The sequence below is a fragment of the Oncorhynchus masou genome, chromosome 28, assembly GCF_036934945.1.
Source record: "Oncorhynchus masou masou isolate Uvic2021 chromosome 28, UVic_Omas_1.1, whole genome shotgun sequence".
Classification (NCBI taxonomy): Eukaryota; Metazoa; Chordata; class Actinopteri; order Salmoniformes; family Salmonidae; genus Oncorhynchus; species Oncorhynchus masou.
The window spans coordinates 4,107,353-4,125,340 of record NC_088239.1 but is presented as its reverse complement, the minus strand read 5'-3'; the positions used below and the strand labels follow the sequence as shown (position 1 = coordinate 4,125,340).

Sequence of the window (17,988 nt, the reverse complement as noted above, 5' to 3'; positions counted from 1 at the left end):
CCTGCCTGCCTGCAGGATGAATCACTCAGCCTCGCTGCCTGCCTGCAGGATGAATCACTCAGCCTCGCTGCCTGCCTGCAGGATGAATCACTCAGCCTCGCTGCCTGCCTGCCTGCTGGATGAATCCCTCAGCCTCGCTGCCTGCCTGCAGGATGAATCACTTAGCCTCGCGCCTGCCTGCCTGCAGGATGAATCACTCAGCCTCTGCCTGCCTGCAGGATGAATCACTCAGCCTCGCTGCCTGCCTGCATGCAGGATGAATCACTCAGCCTCGCTGCCCTGCAGGATGAATCACTCAGCCTCGCTGCCTGCCTGCCTGCAGGATGAATCACTCAGCCTCGCTGCCTGCCTGCAGGATGAATCACTCAGCCTCGCTGCCTGCCTGCCTGCAGGATGAATCACTCAGCCTCGCTGCCTGCCTGCCTGCAGGATGAATCACTCAGCCTCGCTGCCTGCCTGCCTGCAGGATGAATCACTCAGCGCTGCCTGCCTGCCTGCAGGATGAATCACTCAGCCTCGCTGCCTGCCTGCCTGCAGGATGAATCACTCAGCCACGCTGCCTGCCTGCCTGCAGGATGAATCACTCAGCCTCGCTGCCTGCTGGATGAATCCCTCAGCCTTGCTGCCTGCCTGCCTGCAGGATGAATCACTTAGCCTCGCTGCCTGCAGGATGAATCACTCAGCCTCAATGCCTGCAGGATGAATCACTCAGCCTCGCTGCCTGCCTGCCTGCAGGATGAATCACTCAGCCTCGCTGCCTGCCTGCCTGCAGGATGAATCACTCAGCCTCGCTGCCTGCAGGATGAATCACTCAGCCTCGATGCCTGCAGGATGAATCACTCAGGCTCGCTGCCTGCCTGCCTGCAGGATGAATCACTCAGCCTCGCTGCCTGCCTGCCTGCAGGATGAATCACTCAGCCTCTGCTGCCTGCAGGATGAATCACTCAGCCTCGATGCCTGCAGGATGAATCACTCAGCCTCGCTGCCTGCCTGCCTGCAGGATGAATCACTCAGCCTCGCGCCTGCCTGCCTGCAGGATGAATCACTTAGCCTCTGCCTGCCTGCAGGATGAATCACTCAGCCTCGCCTGCCTGCCTGCAGGATGAATCACTCAGCCTCGCTGCCTGCCTGCCTGCAGGATGAATCACTCAGCCTCGCTGCCTGCCTGCAGGATGAATCACTCAGCCTCGCTGCTGCCTGCCTGCAGGATGAATCACTCAGCCTCGCTGCCTGCCTGCCTGCAGGATGAATCACTCAGCCTCGCTGCCTGCCTGCCTGCAGGATGAATCACTCAGCGCTGCCGCTGAATCCTGCCTGCCTGCAGGATGAATCACTCAGCCTCGCTGCCTGCCTGCATGCAGGATGAATCACTCAGCCTCGCTGCCTGCAGGATGAATCACTCAGCCTCGCTGCCTGCCTGCCTGCAGGATGAATCACTTAGCCTCGCTGCCTGCAGGATGAATCACTCAGCCCGATGCCTGCAGGATGAATCACTCAGCCTCGCGCTGCCTGCCTGCTGGATGAATCCCTCAGCCTCGCTGCCTGCCTGCCTGCAGGATGAATCACTTAGCCTCGCTGCCTGCAGGATGAATCACTCAGCCTCTGTCTGCCTGCCTGCAGGATGAATCACTCAGCCTCGCTGCCTGCCTGCATGCAGGATGAATCACTCAGCCTCGCTGCCTGCAGGATGAATCACTCAGCCTCGCTGCCTGCCTGCCTGCAGGATGAATCACTTAGCCTCGCTGCCTGCAGGATGAATCACTCAGCCTCGATGCCTGCAGGATGAATCACTCAGCCTCGCGCTGCCTGCCTGCAGGATGAATCACTCAGCCTCGCTGCCTGTCTGCCTGCAGGATGAATCACTCAGCCTCGCTGCCTGCCTGCAGGATGAATCCATCAGCCACGGTGCCTGCCTGCCTGCAGGATGAATCACTCAGCCTCGCTGCCTGCCTGCAGGATGAATCACTCAGCCTCGCTGCCTGTCTGCCTGCCTGCAGGAAGAATCACTCAGCCTCGCTGGCTGTCTGCCTGCAGGATGAATCACTCAGCCTCGCTGCCTGCCTGCCTGCAGGATGAATCACTCAGCCTCGCCTGCAGGATGAATCACTCAGCCTGCCTGCCTGCAGGAAGAATCACTCAGCCTGCCTGCCTGCCTGCAGGAAGAATCACTCAGCCTCGCTGCCTGCCTGCCTGCAGGATGAATCACTCAGCCTCGCTGTCTGCCTGCCTGCAGGATGAATCACTCAGCCTCGCTGTCTGCCTGCCTGCAGGATGAATCACTCAGCCTCGCTGCCTGCATGCAGGATGAATCACTCAGCCTCGCTGTCTGCCTGCAGGATGAATCACTCAGCCTCGCTGTCTGCCTGCAGGATGAATCACTCAGCCTCGCTGTCTGCCTGCAGGATGAATCACTCAGCCTCGCTGCCTGCCTGCAGGATGAATCACTCAGCCGCGCTGCCTGCCTGCCTGCAGGATGAATCACTCAGCCTCGCTGCTGCCTGCAGGATGAATCACTCAGCCTCGCTGCCTGCCTGCCTGCAGGATGAATCACTCAGCGCTGCCTGCCTGCAGGATGAATCACTCAGCCTCGCTGCCTGCCTGCATGCAGGATGAATCACTCAGCCTCGCTGCCTGCCCTGCAGGATGAATCACTCAGCCTCGCTGTCTGCCTGCCTGCAGGATGAATCACTCAGCCTCAGCCTCGCAGGATGAATCACTGCCTGCCTGCAGGATGAATCACTCAGCCTCGCGCTGCCTGCCTGCAGGATGAATCACTCAGCCTCGCTGCCTGCCTGCCTGCAGGATGAATCACTCAGCCTCGCTGCCTGCCTGCCTGCAGGATGAATCACTCAGCCACGCTGCCTGCCTGCAGGATGAATCACTCAGCCTCGCTGTCTGCCTGCCTGCAGGATGAATCACTCAGCCTCGCTGCCTGCCTGCCTGCAGGATGAATCACTCAGCCTCGCTAGCTGCCTGCCTGCAGGATGAATCACTCAGCCTCGCTGCCTGCATGCAGGATGAATCACTCAGCCTCGCTGCCTGCCTGCAGGATGAATCACTCAGTCTCGCTGCCTGCCTGCAGGATGAATCACTCAGCCTCGCTGCCTGCCTGCAGGAAGAATCACTCAGCCTCGCTGCCTGCCTGCAGGAAGAATCACTCAGCCTCGCTGCCTGCCTGCAGGATGAATCACTCAGCCTCGCTGTCTGCCTGCTTGCAGGATGAATCACTCAGCCTCGCTGCCTGCCTGCAGGATGACTCACTCAGCCTCGCTGTCTGCCTGCCTGCAGGATGAATCACTCAGCCTCGCTGTCTGCCTGCCTGCAGGATGAATCACTCATCCTCGCTGCCTGCCTGCCTGCAGGATGAATCACTCAGCCTCGCTGCCTGCAGGATGAATCACTCAGCCTCGCTGTCTGCCTGCAGGATGAATCACATAGAATCGCTGCCTGCAGGATGAATCACTCAGCCTCGCTGCCTGCAGGATGAATCACTCAGCCTCGATGCCTGCAGGATGAATCACTCAGCCTCGCTGCCTGCAGGATGAATCCCTCAGCCCCGCTGCCTGTCTGCCTGCAGAATGAATCACTCAGCCTCGCTGCCTGCCTGCAGGATGAATCACTCAGCCTCGCTGCCTGCCTGCCTGCAGGATGAATCACTCAGCCTCGCGCCTGCCTGCAGGATGAATCACTCAGCCTCGCTGCCTGCCTGCCTGCAGGATGAATCACTCAGCCTCGCTGCCTGCCTGCCTGCAGGATGAATCACTCAGCCTCGCTGCCTGCCTGCAGGATGAATCACTCAGCCTCGCTGCCTGCCTGCCTGCCTGCAGGATGAATCACTCAGCCTCGCTGCCTGCCTGTCTGCCTGTAGGATGAATCACTCAGCCTCGCTGCCTGCCCTGCCTGCAGGATGAATCACTCTGCCTGCCTGTCTGCCTCGGATGAATCACCAGCCTCGCCTGCCTGCAGGATGAATCACTCAGCCTCGCGCTGCCCTGCAGGATGAATCACTCAGCCTCGCTGCCTGTCTGCCTGCAGGATGAATCACTCAGCCTCGCCTGCCTGCAGGATGAATCACTCAGCCTCTAGCTGCCTGCCTGCAGGAACAATCACTCAGCCTCGCTGCCTGCCTGCAGGATGAATCACTCAGCCTCGCTGCCTGCCTGCAGGATGAATCACTCAGCCTCGCTGCCTGCCTGCAGGATGAATCACTCAGCCTCGCTGCCTGCAGGATGAATCACTGCCTGCCTGCAGGATGAATCACTCAGCCTCGCTGCCTGCCTGCAGGATGAATCACTCAGCCTCGCGCTGCCTGCCTGCAGGAAGAATCACTCAGCCTCGCTGCCTGCCTGCAGGAAGAATCACTCAGCCTCGCTGCCTGCCTGCAGGAAGAATCACTCAGCCTCGCTGCCTGCCTGCCTGCAGGATGAATCACTCAGCCTCGCTGCCTGCCTGACTGCCAGGATGAATCACTCAGCCTCGCTGCCTGCCTGACTGCAGGATGAATCACTCAGCCTCGCTGCCTGCAGGATGAATCACTCAGCCTCGCTGCCTGCAGGATGAATCACTCAGCCTCGCTGCCTGCCTGCAGGATGAATCACTCAGCCTCGCGCTGCCTGCCTGCAGGATGAATCACTCAGCCTCGCGCTGCCTGCCTGCAGGATGAATCACTCAGCCTCGCTGCCTGCCTGCCTGCAGGATGAATCACTCAGCCTCGCTGCCTGCCTGCCTGCAGGATGAATCACTCAGCCTCGCTGCCTGCCTGACTGCAGGATGAATCACTCAGCCTCGCTGCCTGCCTGACTGCAGGATGAATCACTCAGCCTCGCTTCCTGCCTGCCTGCAGGATGAATCACTCAGCCTCGCTGCCTGCCTGCCTGCAGGATGAATCACTCAGCCTCGCTGCCTGCCTGCCTGCAGGATGAATCACTCAGCCTCGCTGCCTGCCTGCCTGCAGGATGAATCACACAGCCTCGCTGCCTGCCTGCCTGCAGGATGAATCACACAGCCTCGCTGCCTGCCTGCCTGCAGGATGAATCACTCAGCCTCGCTGCCTGCCTGCCTGCAGGATGAATCACTCAGCCTCGCTGCCTGCCTGACTGCAGGATGAATCACTCAGCCTCGCTGCCTGCCCTGACTGCAGGATGAATCACTCAGCCTCGCTGCCTCCTGCCTGCCTGCAGGATGAATCACTCAGCCTCGCTGCCCTGCCTGCCTGCAGGATGAATCACTCAGCCTCGCTGCCTGCCTGCCTGCAGGATGAATCACTCAGTCTCGCTGCCTGCCTGCCTGCAGGATGAATCACACAGCCTCGCTGCCTGCCTGCCTGCAGGATGAATCACTCAGCCTGGCGCTGCCTGCCTGCCTGCATGATGAAGCACTCAGCTTCGCTGCCTGCCTGCCTGCAGGATGAATCACTCAGCCTCGCTGCCTGCCTGCAGGATGAATCACTCAGTCTCGCTGCCTGCAGGATGAATCACTCAGCCTGCCTGCAGGATGCCTGCCTGCCTGCCTGCAGGATGAATCACTCAGCCTCGCGCTGCCTGCCTGCAGGATGAATCACTCAGCCTCGCTGCCTGCCTGCAGGATGAATCACTCAGTCTCGCTGCCTGCAGGATGAATCACTCAGTCTCGCTGCCTGCCTGCAGGATGAATCACTCAGCCTCGCTGCCTGCCTGCAGGATGAATCACTCAGCCTCGTTGCCTGCAGGATGAATCACTCAGCCTCGCTGCCTGCCTGCAGGATGAATCAGTCCATTCAGCCTCCTCCCCTCCCTTACACCCTCTCTCTCCTTCCTCTGTTCACTGAGAGATGTGTAATGTCAGGGTAATATTTATAGCTCTGGAGGTCTGCCTGCCATCACTGAATCCACATGCAACTCAATGCTAAATATAGCCTCCTCTCTTTCTCTCTCCCTTTCCCCGTCTGTCAGCATCCAGCAGACGGAGGGACGAACAGGGGCCCAGCGATTCCCACCTACTCTCTCTCTCTGAGTAGGGACTCTGTTAGCTCTCTAACCTACGCAGACAAAGGCCATCGGCAGGAGAAACACCCAGGTGCACTCGGACCCATCTGCAGGTTCAAGCTGTGCTCTCGCTGCAGTGTGGGCTGGTCTAACCAGACAAACAAGGACATTAGTGTGGTTTAAACCCAGACATTACACCTCTATCACATAGGATTCACTGTCTTGCTGTAAAAAAAAAACAAAAAAAACATTCTATATAAAAAAATGTTTAAATCAAAGAATGTTTTAAGAACTCAATTTATACAGTCCAATATATTATCACATTCTTACCGCAGAGAAAAACTGTTTACATCTCCTGTGCCAGAAAGTTTAAGTAGATGTCAGTAGATATATATATTAAGTAGTCAGTAGATATTTCCACCGTCACAAAGAAATGTATTATTCATTTAGGCAGCTCCTAAGAAACATTACAAAAATAATCAAATGTATTTAAAAAAAAAAAAAATACCATGTGAGTATAGTTTTGAATGTATCTTGATACCGGTAGAAAAATAATAGCAATCTATATTATCAACAGCATGCAAGTTTCATGTTTATATTTCACAACCTCCACAGGCTTTTAGAGTATCCCATATGGGGTGGCAGGGTAGCCTAGTGGTTAGAGCGTTGGACTAGTAACCGTAAGGTTGCAAGTTCAAACCCCCAAGCTGACAAGGTACAAATCTGTCGTTCTATCTTCTGAACTGGCAGTTAACCCATTGTTCCTAGGCCGTCATTGAAAATAAGAATTTGTTCTTAACTGACTTGCCTAGTAAAATAAATGTAAAATTAAAAATGTAAAAAAAAAATATATATGCAATCAACAGTTACACTTGATTTAGACTGTTAAATGTTTCTGGTCAGTGATTTTAGACTACATTATAGCCTGCTAAATGATTCTGATCAGTGATAGATGGGCAAACAAATAGATGAGCTATAAGCCTACCACCTCCACTTACAGTGGCTTTCAAAAGTATTCACCCCTCTTGGCATTTTTCCTATTTTGTTGCCTTACAACCTGGAATTGAAATAGATTTTTTTGAGGGAGGTTTGTATAATTTGATTTACACAACATTCCTACCACTTTGAAGATGCAAAATATTTATGGTGAAACAAACAAGAACTAAGATTTTTAAAAAAAATGTTCAACCTGAAAGTGCATAACTATTCAACCCCCAAAGTCAATACTTTGTAGAGACACATTTTACAGCAATTACAGCTGCAAGTCTCTTGGGGTATGTCTCTATAAGCTTGGCACATCTAGCCACTGGGATTTTTGCCCATTCTTCAAGGCAAAGCTGCTCCAGCTCTGCTGAGGTACAGCAATCTTGAAGTCATACCACAGACTCTCAGTTGGATTGAGGTCTGGGCTTTGACTAGGCCATTCCAAGACATGTACATGTTTCCCCTTAAACCACCTGCTTTAGCAGTATGCTTAGGGTCATTGTTCTGCTGGAAGGTGAACCTCCGTTCCAGGCTCAAATCTATGGAAGTCTGAAACAGGTTTCCCTCAAGAATTTCCCTGTATTTAGCGCCATCCAATCTTCCTTCAATTCTGACCAGTTTCCCAGTCCCTGCCGATGAAAAACATCCCCAAAGCATGCTACCACCACCATGCTTCACTGTGGGGATGGCGTTTTTGGGGTGATGAGAGGTGTTGGGTTTGCACCAGACATAACGTTTTCCTTGATGGCCAAAACACTCCATTTTAATCTCATCTGACCAGAGTACCTCCTTCCATATGTTTGGGGAGTCTCCCACGTGCCTTTTGGCGAACACCAAATGTGTTTGATTATTTTTTTCTTTAAGCAATGGCTTTTTCTGGACACTCTTCCATAAATCCCAGCTCTGTGGAGTGCACGGCTTAAAGTGGTCCTATGGACAGATACTCCAATCTCCGCTGTGGAGCTTTGCAGCTCCTTCAGGATTATCTTGGTCTCTTTCTTGCCTCTCGGATTAATGCCATTCTTGCCTGGTCCGTGAGTTTTGGTGTGCGGCCCTCTCTTGGCAGATTTGTTGTGGTGCCATATTCTTTCATTTTCTATTAATGGATTTAATGGTGCTCCGTGGGATGTTCAAAGTTTCTGATGTTTTTTTTATAACCCAACCCTGATCTGTACTTCCCCACAACGTTGTCCCTGACCTGTTTGGAGAGCTCCTTGGTCTTCATAGTGCCCCTTGCTTAGTGGTGTTGCAGACTCTGGGGCCTTTCAGAACAGGTGTATATATACTGGGATCATGTGACACACAGGTGGACTTTATTTAACTAATTATGTGATTTCTGAAGGTAATTGGTTGCACCAGATCTTATTTAGGGGCTTCATAGCAAAGGGGGTGAAAACATATGCACCCACACCTGTTCATTTCACTTCACAAATTTGGACTATTTTGTGTATGTCCTTTACATGAAATCCAAACAAAAATCTATTAAAGTTGCAGGTTATTATAATGCATTAAAATAGGAAAAATGCAAAGGGGGGTGAATACTTTTGCAAGGCACTGTAATTAACCAAATCTCGGTCTATCCAGATCCTCTGTAGCTAAGAAGAACACAGTGCCTTGTTAGCTAGCTAGATTCTCTGTAGCTCAGTTGGTAGAGCACGGTGCCTTGTTAGCTAGCTAGATCCTCTGTAGCTCAGTTGGTAGAACACGGTACCTTGTTAGCTAGCTAGATCCTCTGTAGCTCAGTAGAACATGGCACCTTGTTTGCTAGCTAGATTCTCTGTAGCTCAGTTGGTAGAGCACGGTGCCTTGTTAGCTAGCTAGATTATCTGTAGCTCAGTTGGTAGAGCACGGTGCCTTGTTAGCTAGCTAGATCCTCTGTAGCTCAGTTGGTAGAACACGGTACCTTGTTAGCTAGCTAGATCCTCTTTAGCTCAGTAGAACATGGCACCTTGTTAGCTAGCTAGATTCTCTGTAGCTCAGTTGGTAGAGCACGGTGCCTTGTTAGCTAGCTAGATTATCTGTAGCTCAGTTGGTAGAGCACGGTGCCTTGTTAGCTAGCTAGATTCTCTGTAACTCAGTAGAGCAGGGTACCTTGTTAGCTAGCTAGATCCTCTGGAGCTCAGTAGAACATGGTACCTTGTTAGCTAGCTAGATCCTCTGTAGCTCAGTAGAACACGGTACCTTGTTAGCTTGCTAGATTCTCTGTAGCTCAGTAGAGCACGGTACCTTGTTAGCTAGCTAGATCCTCTGTAGCTCAGTAGAACATGGTACCTTGTTAGCTAGCTAGATCCTCTGTAGCTCAGTAGAACATGGCACCTTGTTAGCTAGCTAGATCCTCTGTAGCTCAGTAGAGCAGGGTACCTTGTTAGCTAGCTAGATCCTCTGTAGCTCAGTAGAGCACGGTACCTTGTTAGCTAGCTAGATCCTCTGTAGCTCAGTAGAACATGGTACCTTGTTAGCTAGCTAGATCCTCTGTAGCTCAGTAGAACATGGCACCTTGTTAGCTAGCTAGATCCTCTGTAGCTCAGTAGAACATGGCACCTTGTTAGCTAGCTAGATCCTCTGTAGCTCAGTAGAACATGGCACCTTGTTAGCTAGCTAGATCCTCTGTAGCTCAGTAGTGCAGGGTACCTTGTTAGCTAGCTAGATCCTCTGTAGCTCAGTAGAGCAGGGTACCTTGTTAGCTAGCTAGATCCTCTGTAGCTCAGTAGAACAAGGTGCCTGGACTGCCTGGATAAAGCGTAGACTAATTATCCCAAGAGTAGCAACATCACTCAGACTCACCTCCAGCATCATTGGTCCGAGAGCATCCTTGTCGATGATGCTTTGGCCCGTCGACGACACATCCGCCTTCTGTACCTCCTCCTCATTGGCCGCGGCTGCTTTCTCTGTGGGAAAGACAACCAATCAGATGTCTTATTGTCTTTCCCTTTTACCTAACATGGGGAAGTCACAGCTTCATCAACAGACAGGTCGTTGAACTGAGCAGACAACGTAGATAGGAGGGAGTCAAATGGCACCATTATTTGTATTTTCTTTTTAAGCACCGTCACACACCCGATAGGTGCAGTAAAATGTGCTGTTTTACAGGGTCGGCAATTGTATTACGCAGCCCTTGGAGAAAATTACGGTTAAGTGCCTTGCTCAAGGGCACAGACAGATTTCTCGCTTTGTCAGCTCGGGTATTTGAATCAGTGACCTTTCGGTTACTGGCCCAAACACTCTAACTGCTAGGTTACCTGCCGCCCTAGTCCCTATATAATGCAGTACTTTGGACCAGGGCGTTAAAAGTAGTGCACTACCAAGGGAAAAGGGAGCCATTTGGGACGTAGACAACAAGAAGTTAATTTGGATCCCCCAAGTTGTTCCTCGAGCTTCCTAAACTTCCTCCTTCCTCCGTTTCACTGTTTAATAAAAGAGATGAACAGCAGTAATCTCTCCATCACTAATCATTCTCTAATCCATCTCTAATACGATCATCTAATTCATGTCAAATGAGTCCTAATGTATGCTATGTGATCCCATTAACAAACCAGACCTTAGAGACATTCACCCTTAAATCCTTCATTACAAAACACTGACCAACACTGAGAATGCAAAACATTAGGAACATTTCCATGACATATACTGACCAGATGAATCCAGGTGAATGCTATGATCCCTTAATGATCTCCACTTCAAAATCAGTGTTCGATGAAGGGTTGGAGAATGATTTTTACGCCTAGAGACAACTGAGACATGGATTGTGTATTCGTACCATTCTGAGGGTGAATGGGCAAGACAAAATATTTAAGTGCCTTTGAACGGGGTAGTAGGTGACAGGCGCACCGGTTTGTGTCAAGAACTACAACGCTGCTGGGTTTGGTCCAACTTGACAACTGTAGGAAGCATTAGAGTCAACATGGACTAGCAATCATTAGGAAATACTTTTGACAACTTGTAGAGTCCATGCCTTGACAAATTGAGTCTGTTCTGAGGGCAAAAGGGGGTACAGCTCAATATTAGGAAGGTGTTCTTAATGTTTAGTACACTCAGTGTAAATAGGCAACATCACACAATATGTGTCCCAAATACCACACTACTCACTATATAGTGCACTAAATTTGACCAGGGCCCTAAATACCACCCTATTCCCTATATAGTGCACTACATTTGACCAGGACCCTAAATACCACCCTATTCCCTATATAGTGCACTACTTTTGACCGGGACCCATAGGGAAACCCATAGGGAGCTGGTCAAAAGTTGTGCACAATGTTGGAAATAGGCCTTTAGTGATGTTGCAACAAAGTTCAAAGTGGAGTTTCTTTGAGGTTACAATGACCATACCACTGCACTGGCAGTATTATATCAGTAAGACCACACCACTGCACTGGCAGTATTATATCAGTAAGACCACACCACTGCACTGGCAGTATTATATCAGTAAGACCACACCACTGCACTGGCAGTATTATATCAGTAAGACCACACCACTGCACTGGCAGTATTATATCAGTAAGACCACACCACTGCACTGGCAGTATTATATCAGTAAGACCACACCACTGCACTGACAGTATTATATCAGCAAGACCACACAACTGCACTGACAGTATTATATCAGTAAGACCACACCACTGCACTGGCAGTATTATATCAGTAAGACCACACCACTGCACTGGCAGTATTATATCAGTAAGACCACACCACTGTACTGACAGAATCATATCAATTTGTATTTGTCATATGCGCCGAATACAACCTTAGAGTGAAAATGCTTACTTACAAGCCCTTAACACTTCTTTTTCTTAAAACTGCATTGTTGGTTAAGTAAAACATTAAATTAGAACAACAAATAATTAAAAGAGCAGCAGTAAAATAACAGTAGCGAAGCTATATACAGGGGGCACCGGTACAGAGTCAATGTGGAGGCTATATACAGGGGGGTACCGGTACAGAGTCAATGTGGAGGCTATATACAGGGTATTACGGTACAGAGTCAATGTGGAGGCTATATACAGGGGGTACCGGTACAGAGTCAATGTGGAGGCTATATACAGGGGATACCGGTACAGAGTCAATGTGGAGACTATATACAGGGGGGTACCGGTACAGAGTCAATGTGGAGGCTATATACAGGGTGTTACGGTACAGAGTCAATGTGGAGGCTATATACAGGGTGTTACGGTACAGAGTCAATGTGGAGGCTATATACAGGGGTTACCGGTACAGAGTCAATGTGGAGGCTATATACAGGGGGTACCGGTACAGAGTCAATGTGGAGACTATATACAGGGTATTACGGTACAGAGTCAATGTGCGGGGGCACCGGTTCGTCGAGGTAATATGTCCATGTAGGTAGAGTTAACGTGACTATGCATAGATAACAGAGAGTAGCAGCAGGGGGTAGTCTAATAGGTAGCAATTTGAATAGCCATACCAATGTACAGTACTGACAGTATTAGATAAGTAAGGCCATCTCTGTACTGACAGTATTAGATAAGTAAGGCCATACCTCTGTACTGTTAATAGATGAGCATTAGCCTCACTAATACTTTAATGCAACTTTATTACAGGTGCAGCCTCCTGAGTGGCACAGTGGTCTAAGGCACTGCATCGCAGTACAGTGGTCTAAGGCACTGCATCGCAGTACAGTGGTCTAAGGCACTGCATCGCAGTGCTAGCTGTGCCACCAGAGACTCTGGGTTCGAGTCCAGGCTCTGTCGCAGCCGGCCGCGACCGGGGGTGACCCATGAAACGGTGCACAATTGGCTCGGCGTCGTCCGCGTTAGGGGAGGGTTTGCCCGGCAGGGATGTCCTTGTCCCATTGCTCACTAGCGACTCCTGTGGTGGGCTGGGCGCAGTGCAAGCTGACATGGTCGCCAGGTGTATGGTGTTTCCTCTGACACATTGGTGCGGCTGGCTGCCGGGGTAATTGGGCGTTTTGTCAAGAAGCAGTGCCGGCTTGGATGGGTTGTTTCGGAGGACGCACGGCTCTCGACCTTCGCCTCTACCGAGTCGGTATGGTTGACTGTAACTACCAATTGGATACGGTGAAATTGGAGAGTAAAATAGGTAAAAATGTAAATATAATACAAAATTATAAAAGTGGCTATATAAATGATTATAAAGGGGAGAGAAAGTCAGTGTAATTCTTATCTACAGTATATAGTTTATAGGTGAAGAGTCAGTGTAATTCATATCTACAGTATATAGTTTATAAATGAAGAGTCAGTGTAATTCATATCTACAGTATATAGTTTATAAATGAAGAGTGTGTAATTCATATCTACAGTATATAGTTTATAAATGAAGTCAGTGTAATTCATATCTACAGTATATAGTTTATAGGTGAAGAGTCCGTGTAATTCATATCTACAGTATATAGTTTATAAATGAGGATCTACAGAGGGTGTAGGATCCTTTATATCTCCTCCAGTCAGTGATAGGGTTAATATGCATTGAGAGACCCCTTATGTTCAGAGCACAGTCTGCTGTATTTCTAAAGATGAGTGTCAGTGCGGAGGAGCTAGGGCTGGGTCAGTGCGGAGGAGCTAGGGCTGGGTCAGTGCGGAGGAGCTAGGGCTGGGTCAGTGCGGAGGAGCTAGGGCTGGGTCAGTGCGGAGGAGCTAGGGCTGGGTCAGTGCGGAGGAGCTAGGGCCGGGTCAGTGCGGAGGAGCTAGGGCCGGGTCAGTGCGGAGGAGCTAGGGCCGGGTCAGTGCGGAGGAGCTAAGGCTGGGTCAGTGCGGAGGAGCTAGGGCTGGGTCAGTGCGGAGGAGCTAGGGTTGGGTCAGTGCGGAGGAGCTAGGGCTGGGTCAGTGCGGAGGAGCTAGGGCTGGGTCAGTGCGGAGGAGCTAGGGAACAGAGAAGGAGAGAGCAGGAAAGGAAGAGGAGAGGGAGAAGGAGAAGGAGAGGAAGAGGAGAGAAGAGGAGGAAAGAAAGAGGAGAGAAGAGGAAGAGTAAAGGAAGAGAAGGATGAGAGGAAGAGAAGAGGAATCGTGAGGCACTAGTAACGCTGGCAGCAAACACATTTCTATTTTCCACTGTGTGAAAACAGAGGAGAAAGAGTCGACGATGAGAAGCAAGCATCCTCCGTCCTGCACGACACATGTTGATGTGTGAAGCAAGCATCCTCTGTCCTGCATGACACATGTTGATGGTGCAGGTCCAGCAGACTTCGGTAAACCAGCACAGTGCTGCAATAAGTACATCATTACTCACTGAAGGACATTCAGAGACTCGTCCTGAAGCCACGTTGTCTTGGCTGAGTGCTTAGTGTCGTTGTCCTGTTGGAAAGTGAACAGTCGTCCCAGTCTGAGGTCCAGAGCGCTCTGGACCAGGTTTTCATCAATGATCTCTCTGTACTTTGCTCCGTTCATCTTTCCCTCATTCCCAGAAAAACCTCCCCACAGCATGATCCTGCTACCACCATGCTTCACTGTAGGGATGGCGCCAGGTTTCCTTCAAACGTGATGCTTGGCTTTCAGGCCAAACAGTTCCATCTTGGTTTCATCAGACCAGACAATCTTGTTTCTCATGGTCTGAGAGTCCTTTAGGTGTCTTCTGCAAAGTCCAAACGGGCTGTCATGTGTCCTTCAATCATGCCACTCTAACATAAAGGCCTGGTTGGTGGAGTGCTGCAGAAATTGTTGTCCTTCGGAAGATTCTCCCATCTCCACAGAGGAACTCGGCAGCGCTTTCAGGGTGACCATTACCGTACTCAGGGCTCTACTGTCCCTCCATCAGGTCCTAATGGCCTGGTACTCAGGGCTCTACTGTCCCTCCATCAGGTCCTAATGGCCTGGTACTTAGGGTTCTACTGTCCCTCCAAGTCCTAATGGCCTGGTACTTAGGGCTCTACTGTCCCTCCATCAGGTCCTAATGGCCTGGTACTTAGGGCTCTACTGTCCCTCCATCAGGTCCTAATGGCCTGGTACTTAGGGCTCTACTGTCCCTCCATCAGGTCCTAATGGCCTGGTACTTAGGGCTCTACTGTCCCTCCATCAGGTCCTAATGGCCGGGTACTTAGGGCTCTACTGTCCCTCCATCAGGTCCTAATGGCCTGGAACTCAGGGCTCTACTGTCCCTCCATCAGGTCCTAATGGCCTGGTACTTAGGGTTCTACTGTCCCTCCAAGTCCTAATGGCCTGGTACTTAGGGCTCTACTGTCCCTCCATCAGGTCCTAATGGCCTGGTACTTAGGGCTCTACTGTCCCTCCATCAGGTCCTAATGGCCTGGTACTTAGGGCTCTACTGTCCCTCCATCAGGTCCTAATGGCCTGGTACTTAGGGCTCTACTGTCCCTCCATCAGGTCCTAATGGCCGGGTACTTAGGGCTCTACTGTCCCTCCATCAGGTCCTAATGGCCTGCTACTCAGGGCTCTACTGTCCCTCCATCAGGTCCTAATGGCCTGGTACTTAGGGCTCTACTGTCCCTCCATCAGGTCCTAATGGCCTGGTACTTAGGGCTCTACTGTCCCTCCATCAGGTCCTAATGGCCTGGTACTCAGGGCTCTACTGTCCCTCCATCAGGTCCTAATGGCCTGGTACTTAGGGCTCTACTGTCCCTCCATCAGGTCCCAATGGCCTGGTACTTAGGGCTCTACTGTCCCTCCATCAGGTCCTAATGGCCGGGTACTTAGGGCTCTACTGTCCCTCCATCAGGTCCTAATGGCCTGTCCCTACTCAGGGCTCTACTGTCCCTCCATCAAGTCCTAATGGCCTGGTACTTAGGGCTCTACTGTCCCTCCATCAGGTCCCAATGGCCTGGTACTTAGGGCTCTACTGTCCCTCCATCAGAACCTAGTGGCCTGGTACTCAGGGCTCTACTGTCCCTCCATCAGGTCCTAATGGACTGGTACTTAGGGCTCTACTGTCCCTCCATCAGGTCCCAATGGCCTGGTACTTAGGGCTCTACTGTCCCTCCATCAGGTCCTAATGGTCTGGTACTTGGGGCGCAGAGAGACCGGCTGTCAACAGTTTCATGAAAACATGCTACTATCGATGTTCCTGGACAGATTTCACTTGGTTTCCCACATGAAGCACTGGGTAGCTGCGGGAACAAGGTTGGAGAACCCATGGTATACAGAGTTTTAGGTGGAGGGAAAAAATAAATAAAAATAAAATAAAAAATTTAAAATAAAAAATTGCCTGTGGCGCATCGAAATGACCGGAGTAGACGCCCCAACATGAGTGAAAAACATACCGGCGGGAAACTGGACTGGATTCACTACTCCAGTGCATATGGATGAAATGTGTTCCTGTGATAATGGGTTATATGGATGGAATGTGTTCCTGTTCCAGTGATAATGGGTCATATGGATGGAATGTGTTCCTGTGATAATGGGTCATATGGATGGAATGTGTTCCTGTGATAATGGGTCATATGGATGGAATGTGTTCCCGTGATAATGGGTCATATGGATGGAATGTGTTCCTGTGATAATGAGTCATATGGATGGAATGTGTTCTTGTGATAATGGGTCATATGGATGAAATGTGTTCCTGTGATAATGGGTCATATGGATGGAATGTGTTCCTGTGATAATGAGTCATATGGATGGAATGTGTTCCTGTGATAATGGGTCATATGGATGAAATGTGTTCCTGTGATAATGGGTCATATGGATGGAATGTGTTCCTGTGATAATGGGTCATATGGATGGAATGTGTTCCCGTGATAATGGGTCATATGGATGGAATGTGTTCCTGTTCCCGTGATAATGGGTCATATGGATGAAATGTGTTCCTGTGATAATGGGTCATATGGATGGAATGTGTTCCCGTGATAATGGGTCATATGGATGGAATGTGTTCCCGTGATAATGGGTCATATGGATGGAATGTGTTCCTGTTCCAGTGATAATGGGTCATATGGATGGAATGTGTTCCTGTGATAATGGGTCATATGGATGGAATGTGTTCCTGTGATAATGGGTCATATGGATGGAATGTGTTCCTGTGATAATGGGTCATATGGATGGAATGTGTTCCTGTGATAATGGGTCATATGGATGGAATGTGTTCCTGTGATAATGGGTCATATGGATGGAATGTGTTCCTGTGATAATGGGTCATATGGATGGAATGTGTTCCTGTGATAATGGGTCATATGGATGGAATGTGTTCCTGTTCCGTGATAATGGGTCATATGGATGGAATGTGTTCCTGTGATAATGGGTCATATGGATGGAATGTGTTCCTGTGATAATGGGTCATATGGATGGAATGTGTTCCTGTGATAATGGGTCATATGGATGGAATGTGTTCCTGTTCCAGTGATAATGGGTCATATGGATGAAATGTGTTCCTGTGATAATGGGTCATATGGATGGAATGTGTTCCTGTGATAATGGGTCATATGGATGGAATGTGTTCCTGTGATAATGGGTCATATGGATGGAATGTGTTCCTGTGATAATGGGTCATATGGATGGAATGTGTTCCTGTGATAATGGGTCATATGGATGGAATGTGTTCCTGTGATAATGGGTCATATGGATGGAATGTGTTCCTGTGATAATGGGCCATATGGATGAAATGTGTTCCTGTGATAATGGGTCATATGGATGAAATGTGTTCCTGTTCCAGTGATAATGGGTCATATGGATGGAATGTGTTCCTGTGATAATGGGTCATATGGATGGAATGTGTTCCTGTGATAATGGGTCATATGGATGGAATGTGTTCCCGTGATAATGGGTCATATGGATGGAATGTGTTCCTGTGATAATGGGTCATATGGATGGATTGTGTTCCAGTGATAATGGGTCATATGGATGGAATGTGTTCCTGTTCCCGTGATAATGGGTCATATGGATGGAATGTGTTCCTGTGATAATGGGTCATATGGATGGAATGTGTTCCTGTTCCCGTGATAATGGGTCATATGGATGGAATGTGTTCCTGTGATAATGGGTCATATGGATGGAATGTGTTCCTGTGATAATGGGTCATATGGATGGAATGTGTTCCTGTGATAATGGGTCATATGGATGGAATGTGTTCCTGTGATAATGGGTCATTCCAAATCTAAAACAAATTTGACATATTAGTAAAG

The 17,988-nt window shown here is 50.0% G+C and overlaps 1 pseudogene; it reads right to left on the bottom strand.

Moving 5' to 3' along the window:
* Positions 1-17,988, bottom strand: part of LOC135517114 (nuclear receptor coactivator 2-like) — a 170,854-nt pseudogene that overhangs the window by 68,529 nt on the left and 84,337 nt on the right.